Genomic DNA, 15,846 nt, shown 5'->3' with positions numbered 1-15,846 from the left:
GTGAAGTTGGTTTTCTCAACTTCTACATGGTATCAAAGCGAACCTGCTACTTCCTTATCTAAAGATTCTTGAAGCCTTGATCCAGAGTCAAAAACCCCAGCTTTTTGGAGTGTTTTTCTTCAAAAAGGTGAAAGATGAATTTTCGGGGCACTTTGGGCTCAAATGAACACCGCCATTGGATCCATAAGGTCGTTTGTAGTCAAAATACATTAAAAAACTTGCTATTTTTGGCCTCTGAGAATTTTTTTTAGCCCATTGGGAGATCATACAGACACATTTTTCGAGGAAAAAATTGGGGGGGTTAAAAATGGCCATAGCCGGGCGACCACCGCGCGATCACCGCCGCGCCGCTCGCCGACCGCGCTGCCAAAACTCAACCTGGGCTTGGCCACCCGACCACCACCCCCACCAGCGGCACAATCAGAACCTGCCTCCTCCGCCAACTAAGCGCTTATTTCCTCCACTTTGGCACGGGTGATAGATATTTCAAGCTAACGTCATTTTCTAATTCACTGACGTCATTTACTGACAGTCGTACAACTTTCCTGGTCAATGACATCACTTTTCGGCCAAATGACATCACTTCTCAGTCACTGATGTCATTTTTTCAACCATTGAAAAAAATTCCAACGACAGCCTAGTGACGGTTGTAAGGGCGTCAAATTTAGGACTGTCTGTAATTTTCCAGTGAGCTCCTTTTTTGGACCTGTAGTCAGTTTTTTGTTCATAACTTGAGCATACAGATGTATTTTTGCGATCCGAAAGAAGTGCCAGAAAGATGCCTTAAAGATAGAGACAATGGTGGTGGTTTCATTTGATTCTGAATTTTTTTGAGCTTCCAAATTTGGCATTGAAGTAGAGGCTTTTTTTTCCTCTTCTCTACATCCGAATTCCAGGTTCTTTTCTTAGTTTTTGTGTTTTTCCATAGTTGTTGCTTTGGTTTTGGGGGATGTTTTTATTTGTTGTGGGGGGGAGCATTTTCTATTATGTAATTTGTTTCAGAATCAAACCCTTCTACTTTTGTCTTTTCTTTCTCTCAATGTCGGATCCTTCTATGATCCGACTCACATCACACAACTATCACACCTGGAAGACACAGATGACTAGGCTTCTCATGTCAAGAGGCTTATGGTCCTGCCTAGATGCGAACCAACCTGTTATGCAGCACCCTTTTGAGGTCCTTCAACACACAAAAAAAAATGGATGCCTTGGGTAAAAAACATCAAATGCCTTCTTTTGAAATATTTTGTGACAGGTTAGCTAGTGAGTAGTCCAAGCTCACTCAGATGGATTCTCTTACAGGTTCACCATCACAAGCATTACTTAACAAGGATACACATGAGAAGAAGCTGAAGTAGATATCTGATTCCTCTTCTCAGCACTGTACTAGTCCATATTCTTCTTCTAAGAAGAAGGAGAAAAAGAAAACTAAGACTCCTTCCTGTTCCTATTGTCAGAAAGGAGCTCATGATGAGGCACATTATTTTCAGAAGAGATTTGATGGCTACAAGAAACATATTGCAAATTTTCAAGCCCTTCTTCAAAAGAGCTCTATTTCATCCCCATCCTCTTCTACCTCACCAGGGTCTTCTTTTCAGTCTTCTTCCACCTCTTCGACATCTTCACTGAATTTTAGACAGGGTCATACATTACGGGCTTCCATTGCATTCCCTTCCCAAGTCCCTTGGATACTGGATTCAAGTGCTTCTCACCATATGGCATCTTCTCAAGGGGTCCTCTCCTCTATTGAGGCTTCTCCGATTCCTCATATTCTCATGGGGAATAACACTGCTTTAATAGTCTGTGGGAAAGGTTTAGTTTGCATTCAAGATGGCACATTCAATGATGTATTGTATGTTCCATCTCTCTCTGTCAACCTTCTCTCAATGTATCGAATTACACATAGTGGATTAGGGAAGATAGTTGAGTTCATTACAGATTCAGTCTACATTCGGAATAATGCAAAAGGAGGCCTTATTGCTTCAGAGACAGTTGATCATACCACCTGTCTCTACACCTTCTCACACTTTGGTCCACCATCTCCATCATCGGAGCATACTTCTTCTCTTTCGTGAGAGCATCATGTGGTGCAATCAAGACACGTGAACCTTTGTATTGTTCCTGAGATCACCACACCTCATTCCATTGAAGTCTTTTCTTCCTCAGCTCAGTCAGACCCTCCAACTCCACTCATCAAGCCTTTAGGAGCACTTGTTGGGGATTCTATAGAGGATGTTCATCTCCTCTTTCATGACAATGTCAGCACACCTGCATTGGGGATTCCTTTTCAGGATCCTCATGTCTACTCCTTTGAGCGTCAGTTAGGCCTTCCCGTGATTCAGTGGTTTCCTTGTTTTGTGCCCTTGTTTCTTCTGAATTGGAGTTTCATTGGTTCGTTCATTTCTACAGGGACTTCATCATTCTGGGGGGGCTTTAATGTCTCATCTCTCTCTCATGGGGGGGTTTTTTATGGTTTTGAGAGAGTCTCTTGAGCCATTTTATTTCTATTGTTTTTTCATCTCTTTTTGGAGAGGGGTTTTTCCCACTGGGTTTTCTCCTTTGTCTCTAGTTTATAGAGATTTCCTTGTATTGGGTACCTGATTAGGCCTTGTTGCCGAGACCCATTTTTCTACTTTCATAGCTTTGCTAGGTTAGCTTCTTCCTAAGCTTCGCTTAAGGGGGGGTGTTAGAGTAATTTATTTATTACTCTAGTTGCTTTAGCTCTCTTAGGTGCATATAATTAATATTTTATATTAATTACAATGCGCAAACCTAGTTTTATTTCCTTTAGGGTTTCATTCACCTTAAAAGGTTGAACTTTTGTATTTTTTTGTTTCATAACTTATAATACATTTTCGTTGTCACATTCTTGAGAACTTCTAAGCTCTACTTTTTCCATTTTTTGGCTTCTCTTCATTGCAAGATATTTGCATGTAGGTGTTCTTGAGGATTTGTGAAGTTGGTTTTCTCAACTTCTACAAATATCAGGTCCTCTTATTTTGCACTTAGCACCTTGTTGCCAAACTAGTCCTAGTCCTAGACAACACTAATAAAAACGTATCTGATTGGTGGAAAATTTTGACAAATCTATTGAGGACATCCCTATCTTTGAATTTGGTTGTTTGCTTGTTATGCATGTCAGCTTCATTGTGCATGATTACTCTTGATGCCTGCAGAACCTAATAAATGTTTTTTCCCTTATAGTTTTGTACTAACTATTACTTTTATTTTATTTATATAGTATATACATATGTAATAGCTCTTATCTTATCTCGACTCTATATATTTCTCCATTCTCATTGATGTTTCATTGACATCAACTTTAAATCAATAAACTGAATACAAAATCAACCACTCTTCATTTGAACATAAACTGAGAGACAATTATGTGAATGAGAAACAAATAAGTGAATATTGCTCAACCATTCATATTGATGTCCTAGAAAAAAGGAAGCTCTCAAGTGTGATTCTAAACACATTATACACAAACAAGAAGAGGAAAAATACCTATATGTAACTATCCTCAATCAAGAAAGGATGCACCCTACCTGATATAGAAGAGTGCCATTGCTAATTGCAACTTTATTGGGATATGTTTATTTGGCACTTGACTCTCTTAATAATCATAAGAAAACTAACTACACTTGCATATAGAAACTACAAATCAGTGAGTGGACTCTGTTGAAGAATGGAGGGGAAACAGGGGTAGCAACTCTGGTTGCCTCTTCACACTCATTGTTGAAACCTCAAAAGAAAACTTTTGTTCTTCCTTTTTCGAATGTGAGGATTGATTGCTAGATGATGGAGTACAACCATAATAATAGTAACTTGATGGAGAATCAAATGGATCAAAAGGCCCAAGTGGAGTGATTGGGCTACAAATCAATGGAGGAAGAGTCACACATCGAATACCATAACTATTGCCTCCTACTCTTTCTCCATAACAATGGTCATTCATACCCAAATTCTTCCTACTTTTGTATGGATGTGGATTATTTTCCTACAAATCTCATCTACAGTTTCTAGGATCTTTCTAGTTTATTAGAAATAATGTACTACCATATATTTTAGTATTTTACCTTTCTATCTACCTTCACCTCTTTTCTTTAGAACAACCTGTTGTTTTCAAGTTATTGAATAGGACAATGAAAATTCCCCCTTCTCAATTTTTAGATTTGGGGTTGGGACCACCCTCACCTATGTCTTTTGGCTTGGCCAACAACACAAGCCTCCTTAAATGAGTATGAATCCATTTAGCATATTTAATCTAGATGTCATAATTTAGAACAGTTTTGGTCATTGGGACAACTTTGTTTAGAACTAACCTGTACATGCTTGCCATTGTGGCCTTATCTCTGCCTGGAAATTTACCATTCAATAGTCATTTTCTCTCAGCAATGAAAAAGGGTAATAACTGCATCTTGATTAAATTTTTAAAATTCTTTTGCATACAAATTTAATTTAAACATAATTCTCAAACCAATTTTATATGCATGACTAGCCTTTCCTAATCTTGCATAAGAAATTATATTTTTCAATTATATAAATTGAAGTTTATGTGATGCTAAGCCAACCTACTTTGTGAAATTTCTTCATTATTTTCATCAACTTCATATCCGACGTTTTTTTAATCTTGGCTGCTACTTTGAATGGAGTTGAAATTAGAGTTGTTTGGTTGGTGTGGGACTACTCTTTCAAATGGGCTTGTGGTCAATTTTTTGTCAGCTCTTCAGCTGAACTCCTATATTGCTCATTTGGAATTGTGTTATCTTTTCTTTCCAATACAGCTTCCCAACAGATGGTCAAATGCTTGCTACACGATCTTCCAAAGAGATGAAGTTGGTTTCATCATCTTGAGGCATTCTCATCTTTGATTGGGATGCTTTTCTCATCTATATTCCCTTTCTTAGTGCAAATTTCTATATGTAGGTTAAGAAAATCACTTTCATCTCATGAAGTGGTTGTTCAAGTAACAAGCACCAACCATAAAACTGGTCGCCTAACTAAAAAATACCTTAGATGATAGATCTGATATTGATTTTCTTCATAATTAGAGATACTCTATTACTAATTTACTGAAAATGATTTTTTGAAAAATGAATTGATCAACTTGTTTGCTGCTCTTTCAATGCTTTATTATGAAATTAGTCATTGTGTACTTAGAATTGAGATGCTTAGGTACTGGTGTAAATGTAGATGGTTCTATGCATTTGAATATCTGGTTTAGTATTGTTTGTTTTTTAATGAAGCACTTCAGCTATGCAATGAAAATATTTTACCTCCATGAGATATTGACCTATATATAGGTTGTTTTTTATCATCCATGTTTGGTTAAATATTTCACATAAATACTTCTTTTAGCTATCAGTGTGTTGTGATGATTATGATACTCAAATTGTTGAATCAGATGAAGATAACAAAATAACCTAACGAGTTTTCCTATATAACCCTAAAACAATTTTGTTTCTCTTTAAGAACTGCTAATATTCTTTTATCAGAAAATGAACTCCATTATTTTAAATCTATATAGCTGAACTTAGTAGTATTGATTGTACGGTTAACTTAACTAATGACACTTCATTTATGACATCTATTCATCATAGTTTTATTTTACGGTTAACTTTAGTAATGACACTTCATTTATGACATCTATTCAGTTTCTTTTCATAGTCCTAATAGTCCTTAAGATTCAAGATTGGATTTTTTTGCTGTTGTTGTCTTCTTTTTTTCTTATGCTCATTTATGTATAACCTCTTCTCCATCAAGTGACCCTCGGGATCAAGATTAGATGTATCCTCGGAGGGCGATATATAAGGAATCTTTTCCCATTCATCCATCTGAGAAATAACCTTCTTCATTCTTCAAAGAAGCAACAAGTCAATGTGTCACCTTCATTTTGATATCATTTGTTACTTATTTTCAGGTTATTAATGGGTCCTATTAAAGATATAAGAATCTAGGCAGTCGTTGTTAAGAAGACTAGGCTTATTCGTGTTCTTGCTGCTATTCTTGCCTACCTTGCAGTAGTCATAGCAAAATCTGCACAAGAAGGTAGAAGAGAGAGGCGTAAGTGCCAAAGAGATGAAATTCCTTTTTATAAGAGAATTTTCCACTCCAATGAGACAAATTGCCATGATCAAATTCATACGAGCAGGGGAGCTTTCTTTAAACTAGCCAATATTCTAAGGCAAAAAGGAAGCATTGAAGATACACTAAACATTACAGTAGAGGAACAACTAGTGATGTTACTCCATACCCTTGGCCATAATTTGAGGAATCATAAGATAGCTAACAACTTTGGTCACTCAGGAGAGATGATTAGTCGATATTTACATAGAGTGTTGAAGGGTATCTTAAGTCGCCATGTTGATTATCTAGTACCCCCAAGTCCTAACAGTCCTGTAGAGATTGTTGGGAAGGATCATTTTGATCTGTACTTCAAGGTAAATTGCCTAGTGCCACATATTTGTTAGCTTTGCATTTAATCATATTATTGCACATTTGAACATCCTAGTGGTTATTATAGGATTGTATTCGAGCACTTGATGGATCCCACACACTAGTTACTGTCAATGTGGATATACAAGCTAAATATCATGATAGAAAAGGTCACTTGTCACAAAATGTGTTGTATGCATGTTCATTTGATTATAAGTTTCAATACATTCTTGCTGGTTGGGAGGGTCTGCTATAGATAGTCGTGTTCTTACTTCAGCTCTCTCGAGATCAGATCCGCTAGTAGTTCCCCCCAGTATGTCAAATCATCTTGTAAATGGTTAGAAAGTCATTTTTATGATAAATGAGGTAATGATTATAAAAGTAACCCAACTTGTGCATTTTTGTAGCAAATTTTTATTTAGTGGATGCTGGATATCCAAATGTACCAGGATTTCTTGCCCCTTTTTGGTCTACACGTTATCACCTGAAGGAGTTTTCAAGAGTGAACCCAATAAACACTCCACAGGAGTTATATAACCACCGACACTCCTCACTTAGGAATATAATTGAGCGTACATTTGGAATTTTGAAGTAGTGTTTTCCTATCTAGAGGCATGCAACATCTTATCAAATCATGACACAAACTAGGATTGTTTTATCATGTTGCATTCTACACAACTAAATTACAATAGAGGACGGTGTTCCACTTGAAATTGAAATTGATGAGGATGATGATCGCAATGCGATAAATGTACCAATACTTGAGACGTATGGAATGACTGAGCAAGATAGGGATGATTGGGGAAAATTTCGAGATGAGATAGCATGAAGAATGTGGGAAGACTACAAATCTCGTGCATAGTTTTCTCAAAGAAAACATGAACATTGCACTTTGTCAGTGAATGTTTTAGATCAAACATTGCTACATGAACTGGGTGGCCATTTATTGTCTTGTCAATTGTGATATGACTTTGTGGTCTTCTTGGCTTGATATGTTTTAAATATAACTTGTATAATGCAGTGATGTTTTAAAGGTAACTTCTATAATATTGTTTTAATTCTTCTGTCCTATTGTTTTTGTCCTAATGATAATAGTATTTTTTTTCAAAAGCTATTCACATGTAAGTGATTTGTGTCTTGATGTATTTGTCCTGTTGTGTACATGTACTTAGTCAGTAATCTCAAGTTTTTCACATGAATTTGTCCTGTTGTTCACATATATTTTTCTTGTTGTTCACATGTAAGTGATTTGTGTCATGTTCTATTTGTCCTGTTGTTCTACTATGTAAAAACATAATATCTCCTACCATACTCATCTTCCAAACAGATGAAAGAACATAATATTTTAATAGAGAAATAACAACTTAAAGTTACCAAAACCAAGGTAATGTTTGCATTGAATGGACTTCCTCCATTACAATAACAACCTACTATAAAAAATTTACCTGAATATATTCCTATTGACATCCAAATGCTCACAAAAATATTTGATATAAATCCTCTTTATGCCAGCCATGAAGCTGTGGATAAAATGTTGAATGTGATGAGGTATGTTGGCACCAAATCCATTGTTATAGCTACTCTATGTCTTGCAATCTGTTTGCATGTTGTAACCATTGTAAGATTCTTACAAGTTGAACAATAGCTTGATTCTTGGCTTTAGGAATTTGTGTTCTAGGAAAGCGTAGAGCAACTACATGTATATTGCCAAGAATTTGGCAAATGAACCTAACTTGTTGGATTTTCTTATCGTTAAAGTAGTAAGGAAGGGCAACTTTCCTCTTGTATATTATCGATTTGGGATACTAATCACATATATATTACAAATCATTTGCTTTATGGAAATAAACTAGCACTTATTTTTCTTCTGGTTTCCAATGTTAATACTATTTAATCTAGTCTTACGTACATTATTTTTTGACCTTTTGAGTTCCATCCTTCCCAAGTTGGGGTTCTTACACCATAGCAAGACTATATTACAAGTTGAAATAAATGATGATAAAAGTGATTGCCATTCTAAGATCTTGGTTTTTTTGGTTTGCAACAATCCATATGTACACGAGGGAAGTAATGATTTGCATTTTCTATGAGAGGGTTTCTGCTCTATTCTAGACTTGCCTCTTATTCTTTTTGGGTTATTAAGTACCAGATTCTTTTTGTGTTATTAAGTACCAGCCTATTTTGTTTGGTTCATCATAGATTATGGCAATGGATTAACATTTACACAAGTTATAGAAATAATTTTGGGAAGGTATGGAGCATTTTATTCCTAGCAACTTTGCTTCAAGAAGATAATATATTTTCTGGCATCATGTTTTTCAAAAGTCTTCTGTGTTATTTGTTCTTTCAGAGCCCTTACAGCTTACAGCTATGTGACTGTATAATCTGATTATTTAATTAGAACATAAACTAGATCTAAACTGTAACATAGAGTGTAAGTATAAAATATTTTCCAGCTTCTTTGAAGTCTTCCAAAATGCTTTTTAAGTGTTTGTTTCACCTCTTTGTCATCCTCTTCCTATTTCATACACTGTTGATTGAGTATAACAACACTATGCAGTTTATCACTAATTGAGTAAAATATGAATGAGATTGCAATTTTTTTAATGCAATTTTGACTCATTATTCCAAGTTGTAATTTTGGTCAATAGCATGGATGGAGAAATTCATTCAACCCATGTACCTTCTTGTTCAAGGAAGGTATTGTGGACACAGGAAATGGAACACAAATATCTAGAATTGTTGCAAGAGCAAGTCCACCTTGGTAGAACGGGAGAGAGTAGATTTAGAAAAGATGTGTGGATTGCTATTGAAAGGAAGTTCAATGCGGAATTGAACCTTCATTTATCAAAAGATAATTTCAAAAATAAGCTAAAAACATGGAAGCTTGCCTATAGAGTTATGAAAGAATTAAAAAATACAAGTGGCTTCACATGGAACGAGGCCACTCAATGTATGGATGCTGATGAAAGTGTTTAGGATGAGCTTCTCAAGGTAATATGTTATTTAAAATTCTTATGATTTAAAGTATAAGCTATCTTATTTAGTATTTAGTCCAAAACTAATTCATTGATTATGCCAACATGCAGCGAAAAGATTTCAAAAATGTGAAAGTTTATAAAAGGCAGTCATTTCAGTATTTCAATGAGTTAGCCTACATTGTGGGCAATGACATAGCTAAAGGGACAACAACTGCAACAACGCATGACAATGAAGAAGGGAACCTTATGGATGAGGCGGTTGATCTAGATGATGATGGGGAGTTTAATACAACAATGGATAACGCTACTAATTTGGATAGTGACATGAATTCTTCTAATCAATCTAGTGCAACCAAAAAACAATTTGTTCCATGGACTTTAATACATCAAGGAAGGCAAAGAGAAAGAAGGCCAACATGGCTGGTTCCATGGATGTTATATCTGATGCTATCAATTGTTTAAATGTTGGTCTGAAGGAAACTCAAAATATTAGAATGGATAAAGGACACTTAGATTCACTTTATGATAAAGTGTATGATGCCCTCAAAGTTATACTCAATCTCAGTGAAGATAACATGCTACAGGCTTTTGATAGCTTTTTGCTTGAAAGCGCAAGAGCCAAAGGATTCCTAAGAATGACTGAAGGGGAGAGAGCAAGATATGTACAACTGAAGTTTGGGGGACTATAGATTGAGCATGGATTAAAACTCTTGAGACTATTCTAACATTTCATGTGATTATTTTTGACATGACAACGCTACATTCACTATCACAAAAAACCTTTTTTGATGTTTTGACAATCATATTGCATTAAAGTGATGATTTATAATTATCATATTCATATTTTATGTGTTGTTACCTTTAACAATATCAATTTCTTACATAGTTATTTATTTTGTCTATGAATGTGCTTTTCATTTTATAGTTGGTTGGATTGTACTTGAGTTTCATTTCCTATGATAGTATATCCATTTTGGTTGGTATTTCATGTGCTTTTATTTTGTCTCTGAATGTGCACAATCTATGTCCTTTTTAATCATCTCTTTCATTTGGCCTTTTTTTTTAATTGTTGTGTTAACATGATGAACATATGTACAATGTTTTATGTTGCATGTTATTTTTCATTATTAGTATAGTTCATTGTTTTTGGATATATCTCTATCTAGTTGCATATGTTTTCAATAGTTTCTTGTACGAGATTTATATACATGAATATGATGCACTACTAAAGTTTCACATCCCCATATCTTATGCTATTTGAAATAGCTCAGTTGGGTTATAAGTTAGTCTGTAATATAATCTGCCAAATGTTAAATCTTTATTATGTGTATGTGTATTATATTGATGCTTCCCTCATAATATTCATCTATATAATGTAATATTTGAAATTGCAATAATTATAATAGGTTGATGGCTATGCTGATTATGCCAAAGTGACACTGTGGTGTCTCGTGCTTATTAAAGACATCAAACACCCCAACTAATCCCGAATGTCAATTTTGGTGCTGTTCAAATAGAAAAAAGGTGGTTAATATATTTTTGTTTAAAAATATTGTATCAAATTTAATATTATTGTAAGAACTAACGCAGATTTGGTATTGTAGGGGAATAATGGATGCAGATACTTTGACCAGGTCAAGGATGCACCAGTCAAGGATGAACTAGCTACAACTATACAACATACCGAGGAATTTGAGTGCAAGTTATGTAAGGCTCGAGAGGTGGATAGGGCCATGGTTGCTTCTATGATGAAGGCAGAAATTATCTTTCTACGATGCTTTCTTTGTATTACGTTTGGACTTATTTACTGGGATCATATGCGAAAATGCGCATAAACTTATGATCTTGTGTAGAGATTGACTTCTTCATTTGAACCATAATTGGATCGTATGTGGATAACTGTTAAAATATGACTTCTATTGAAACTTGTTTATGGGTTCCGTCACATTGGGCAAATGTTTTGTATGGTAAATATTAAAGATAAAATTAATATGCTATTTCATTTATAACTTGTTTTTGTATGATCAATATAGCATTTTTTAGTTTTTTGGAGTTTTTGTATGATAAAATGTCAAAGAATAAAATTTAGCTTTTATTTATAACTTGGAAAAATTAACCTTATTCATAAATTAAATAAAAAATTAATAAATAGAAAAAAAATTAAAAATTAAAAAATATTCAAATTTAATAAGTAGGGTGGGGGCCCTAGCTCGATTGGCTAAATCTTCCTTGTTGCAGGGGGTTGGTCACGGGTTCTAGTCTCCCCCGTCCTCGTGGTACTGGTGGGCGTGTTGTGCCAGCGCTACCGATCACGTTAAAAATTTTATCCAGTGCACTGCAGTTTATAGGGAGGGGGGGCGTGCTGCACCCGATTCCTGCAGTTTAAGAAAAAAAAAAAAGTAAAAAAATTAAAATTTATGAAAAAATGGAAAAATAAATAAATTCCAATTCCAATTTTACAAACCAAACGTGGAAGATGTATCTTCCCACTCATCTTCCAGGTTAACCAAATAGGACAAATCTTTTTTTCAAAACCTGGTTTTGACAAAACTAGGTTTTGAATCAAAACCCAGTTTTGCTAATTCTGCGAAACAAACAGGCCCTTAGTCTCAATACTAATTATTACGAGTTGGAATTGGACAACTAATCAGATTAATTAATGGACGTGGCTATCCTCCATCAAAATTGTACACTTCACCAATTTTCAAAGGACCAAAAACATCATGGATTTTGTTACAAAATTTCAACTTTTGATCTTCATGATCTGTGTAGTTTGTAGTCAAAAACAATGAAAAAATTGGAAAAAAATCACTACATTTTTGTGAATCTGGAGAAAAGAAAAATTTGACTTTGTTTTGTCTTTGGTACTTTTTTGATGGAGATTAGCCAATTTCTTAATTAATCGAAGGCAGCAAATGGATGAGCATTAACCATGATTTTGTGTGCTTTAACTTTTTTCTTTAATTCCTTTAAAGCTTTATTTTAAGTTAAATTGTACTCATTAAAATTATAGGCTTGTTAATGGGCTTAGTAGGTTTAATCCTAATCTGAAAAGGGATAAGGTATTTTGGACACCACCAGAGGATGGATGGGTTAAAATAAACTTTGACAGGGCTAGCCACCAGGGGAAATCCGGAGGTCTCTGGGTGTGGTTGTGTATCATAAGGGCAACACTCTTACTTTTGTGGCCAAAAAATTGAGCGATAGCATGAATAATGTGGCAGAATGTGTTGTGGCAAAAGAGGCTCTAGTATTAGGGGCTAAACTGAGTATCCAAAGAGTCCATCTTGAAGGGGTCTCGGAGATAATCATTAATGGAATAAAGAAAGAGAAGCTAGAAGCATGGCAACTTGACAAATACATTCAACATATCAGATGCATGTTAATGGAGTTTGAAGATTTTAAGGCATCCCATGTTTACCGAGAAGCAAATAGGGTGGCAAATAAGCTGGCCATTATGGATGCAAATGCAGCTCTAGAAATCCAGAATGAAATATATGAAGACCTTAGACTTTCAAATTAGATTAAAGAGAGGAAGTTACAATGAAGAGGCCAAAAAAGCATTCTTGTTGATCATTTAGGGAGTACAACTTTCATCGTGATTCCATTCCCCCGATGGCATTCGTGAAATTACAACATTCATGAGATCACAATCTCCAATGGGTGTCAGAAGTATGAAATAATTTATTGGCACCCCAGCGTGTGCTTACTTCTAGATTGTTTGAAGCAAGTGAATTTAAGGAGGAAAGATAGGGCAATCCGCAAATTTTGCGTTGGGATCAAAGAACCATATGCAAACTTGTAAAGGAAAAATAATAGTCCAGCATTTGAAGAATATTTTTATGTTCGATGATCCAAAAATTTTGGAGGGCATATAGTAGATGCACGATGTAGAGTACCTGGACTCTTTCTGGAAGCAATGCTTGAATTTGGATGTGGCTTCAATTTTTGTGGCATTGGCACTAATGGTGGGTGAATTCGAGGAGGAAATATGTAGGGTGGTGGTAGCCTATGTCAACCCATAGTGGCTGTAGGGGTTGGAAGAGATTATGGAATGTGATGTGTTCAGTGTGGGCTTAGAGATGGGACAAGAGTTGTGGAGATTAATTGGAGTTGGGGAGACTTTTGTACAACCCCTGGTTGTCTAGTCTTCGGAAAGCCCAAAAGGTGTGCACGTCCCACACGTAGAGAAAGGATGGAGGAAGATAGTGGACTTCCTGCAGGTGAGGATTTGGATGTCAACTAAGGATAAGCATGGATTCAAGAAAGCAACATCGTGCAAAAGTGTGTTAGCTCCAAGACAACCCCTACGACATCGGATTGTGAGGAAGAATCAAAAGGAAAGGGGAGAATCCATGGTAAAAGGCATGTGGGTGGGTGTTTCCTTGATAGAAGAAGCAGGAGCAAGTAGTAGCAAGTGTCGCCGAGATGCCATTCTGCATGGGATGTCAAGGCTGAGGTCTGCGTCAGATGATCGATCCACTCCAACCTTCACGCGGGAGAAAGGTGGCTCATTGGTTCAAAGATTAGCCACAGGTGGCTAGTGGAGGTGGATAGTGTTAGCCCATTGGGCACCTGAATGTTTACCTTTTTGTGGTTATGTGGGTTTGGGTGGTTAGTGTTTATGGCAAGGTGTTAATGCCCGATTTTTGTATATGTATGGCCTTGGGGTTAGGTAGATATAAGTTTGTGAGGACTTTGGCCAAACTTTGCATATGGCAAAATTTGTAATTCCTCTTTTTTATATTAATAGAAAATTAAAATGTTACCCATCAAAAAAAGAATTATAATTATTAATTTCAAATTTCAGACTTTAAATAACTTCGATTGAAAAAGAAAAATAAGAGAAAGAAAAAAAAAAATTTATTTATATTTTTTAAAAATCAGATTCTAAATTATTAGATATTAAACATAAGAATATAATATTAAAAGAATATAATACTTTAAAATTTAAAAATCAAAGGAATTTTAAATTTTTTGATGCAAAATAACTTTGTTCTAATCAATGTATCATTTTTTTATTCACTATTATTATTTAATAAAATGTTATTCCTTTTATTTTATATTCTATAAACAATTTGATCGATAAATAAATATAAAAGAAAATTAAAAATCTTACTTTCAATTTAAAAAATACAATGTATACTAAGTTTGAATTATTTTATTCAATATTATTTTATTTATATTACAATTTAAAAAGTAATTCCATTAAAATGGTTTAAATAAATCTTAACACTAAATTCACTTAAACATTATTCATAAAACTAAAGCAAATTATACCCTAAATCTAGCACTTGAAATCATATTGAATCCTAACCCTAAATAGCCTTAATTCTTAATCCTAAACCCAAATTCAATCATAGCCCTTGATCTAATTGAACATTGTAAGAATTTGCCTCAAGGTAAAATTCACCCAAGATCAAAGAACTCAAGCACAAGCACAACAATACACCAAAAAGAGTATGATTTGAATATCGATATGTATTCAATTCAATGTGTAAGTACACTAGGAGTGTCTGTATATAAAGGCCTCTAGAATGCATAGGAATCAGCAACATGATAAGTCATGCAATTAGGCACATGTCCACTAGGTGTGGGTTATCCTCCATTAAGCACAGGAGTAAGTGCGATGATGAGAGGATAAGCCTACAAAGGTGTAGCACACAAAATAATGTTCTAGACACCATGTGCTAAAATAGGAGTGCAAATAATTGTGTTGTCTACATGACAACTCAGTTAATTATGCAAACTCCAGTGTTGTAGACACTGTGTGCTGAATTAGAGTTGCTTACTTCTGTGTTGTCAACATGACAACTCGTAAAAGTACACAAACTCCCAAGTGTCTCACCTAAGAAATAATAAAATAATGCAATATAATACAATAATGCATTAACCTAAGTAAACTTAAGTAAAGTGTAATAAGCAAATACTTATTTATACCAACATTAACCAACTTTGAATGTTAATCATAACCATTGTTTTATGTATATTCCTAAACCTGGTACAAAACTAAATTGAACATTGACCCTCGATTTAATTAAATTATAACCTTAAATATAAACTACAACCCAAAGTTTAGCTTTAGTCATAAAGTTGATTCTATAGGACACTAAATTAATTATTGAGATTCTAGACAAAATTGAACCCTGACTCTAATGTTAATACACATTGAGCCTTGGCTCTAATACTAAACAAAGATAAACCCTAATACTAAAGCTAATTATGTGTTGTACTAAATTGAACCTTAATAATAAAACCAAAATACCATAGCAGTCATAACAAGGGTTGAACAACAACTCTTGACTTTTGCTTGACTAGAGATATTGTTTAGGTTTTGGAGAAAGTGTTGAACCATAAACATAGCATGGTATATGAGGGCATAGGCCTTTGCAACTACACAGACAGGCCCATAACTAATTCACTTAGA

This window comes from Cupressus sempervirens, chromosome 3 (genome assembly GCF_028749045.1).
Source record: "Cupressus sempervirens isolate cs-2001-9-10 chromosome 3, ASM2874904v1, whole genome shotgun sequence".
Classification (NCBI taxonomy): domain Eukaryota; kingdom Viridiplantae; phylum Streptophyta; class Pinopsida; order Cupressales; family Cupressaceae; genus Cupressus; species Cupressus sempervirens.
The sequence above is the reverse complement of the archived record's forward strand: the minus strand, read 5'-3'. Positions refer to the sequence as shown.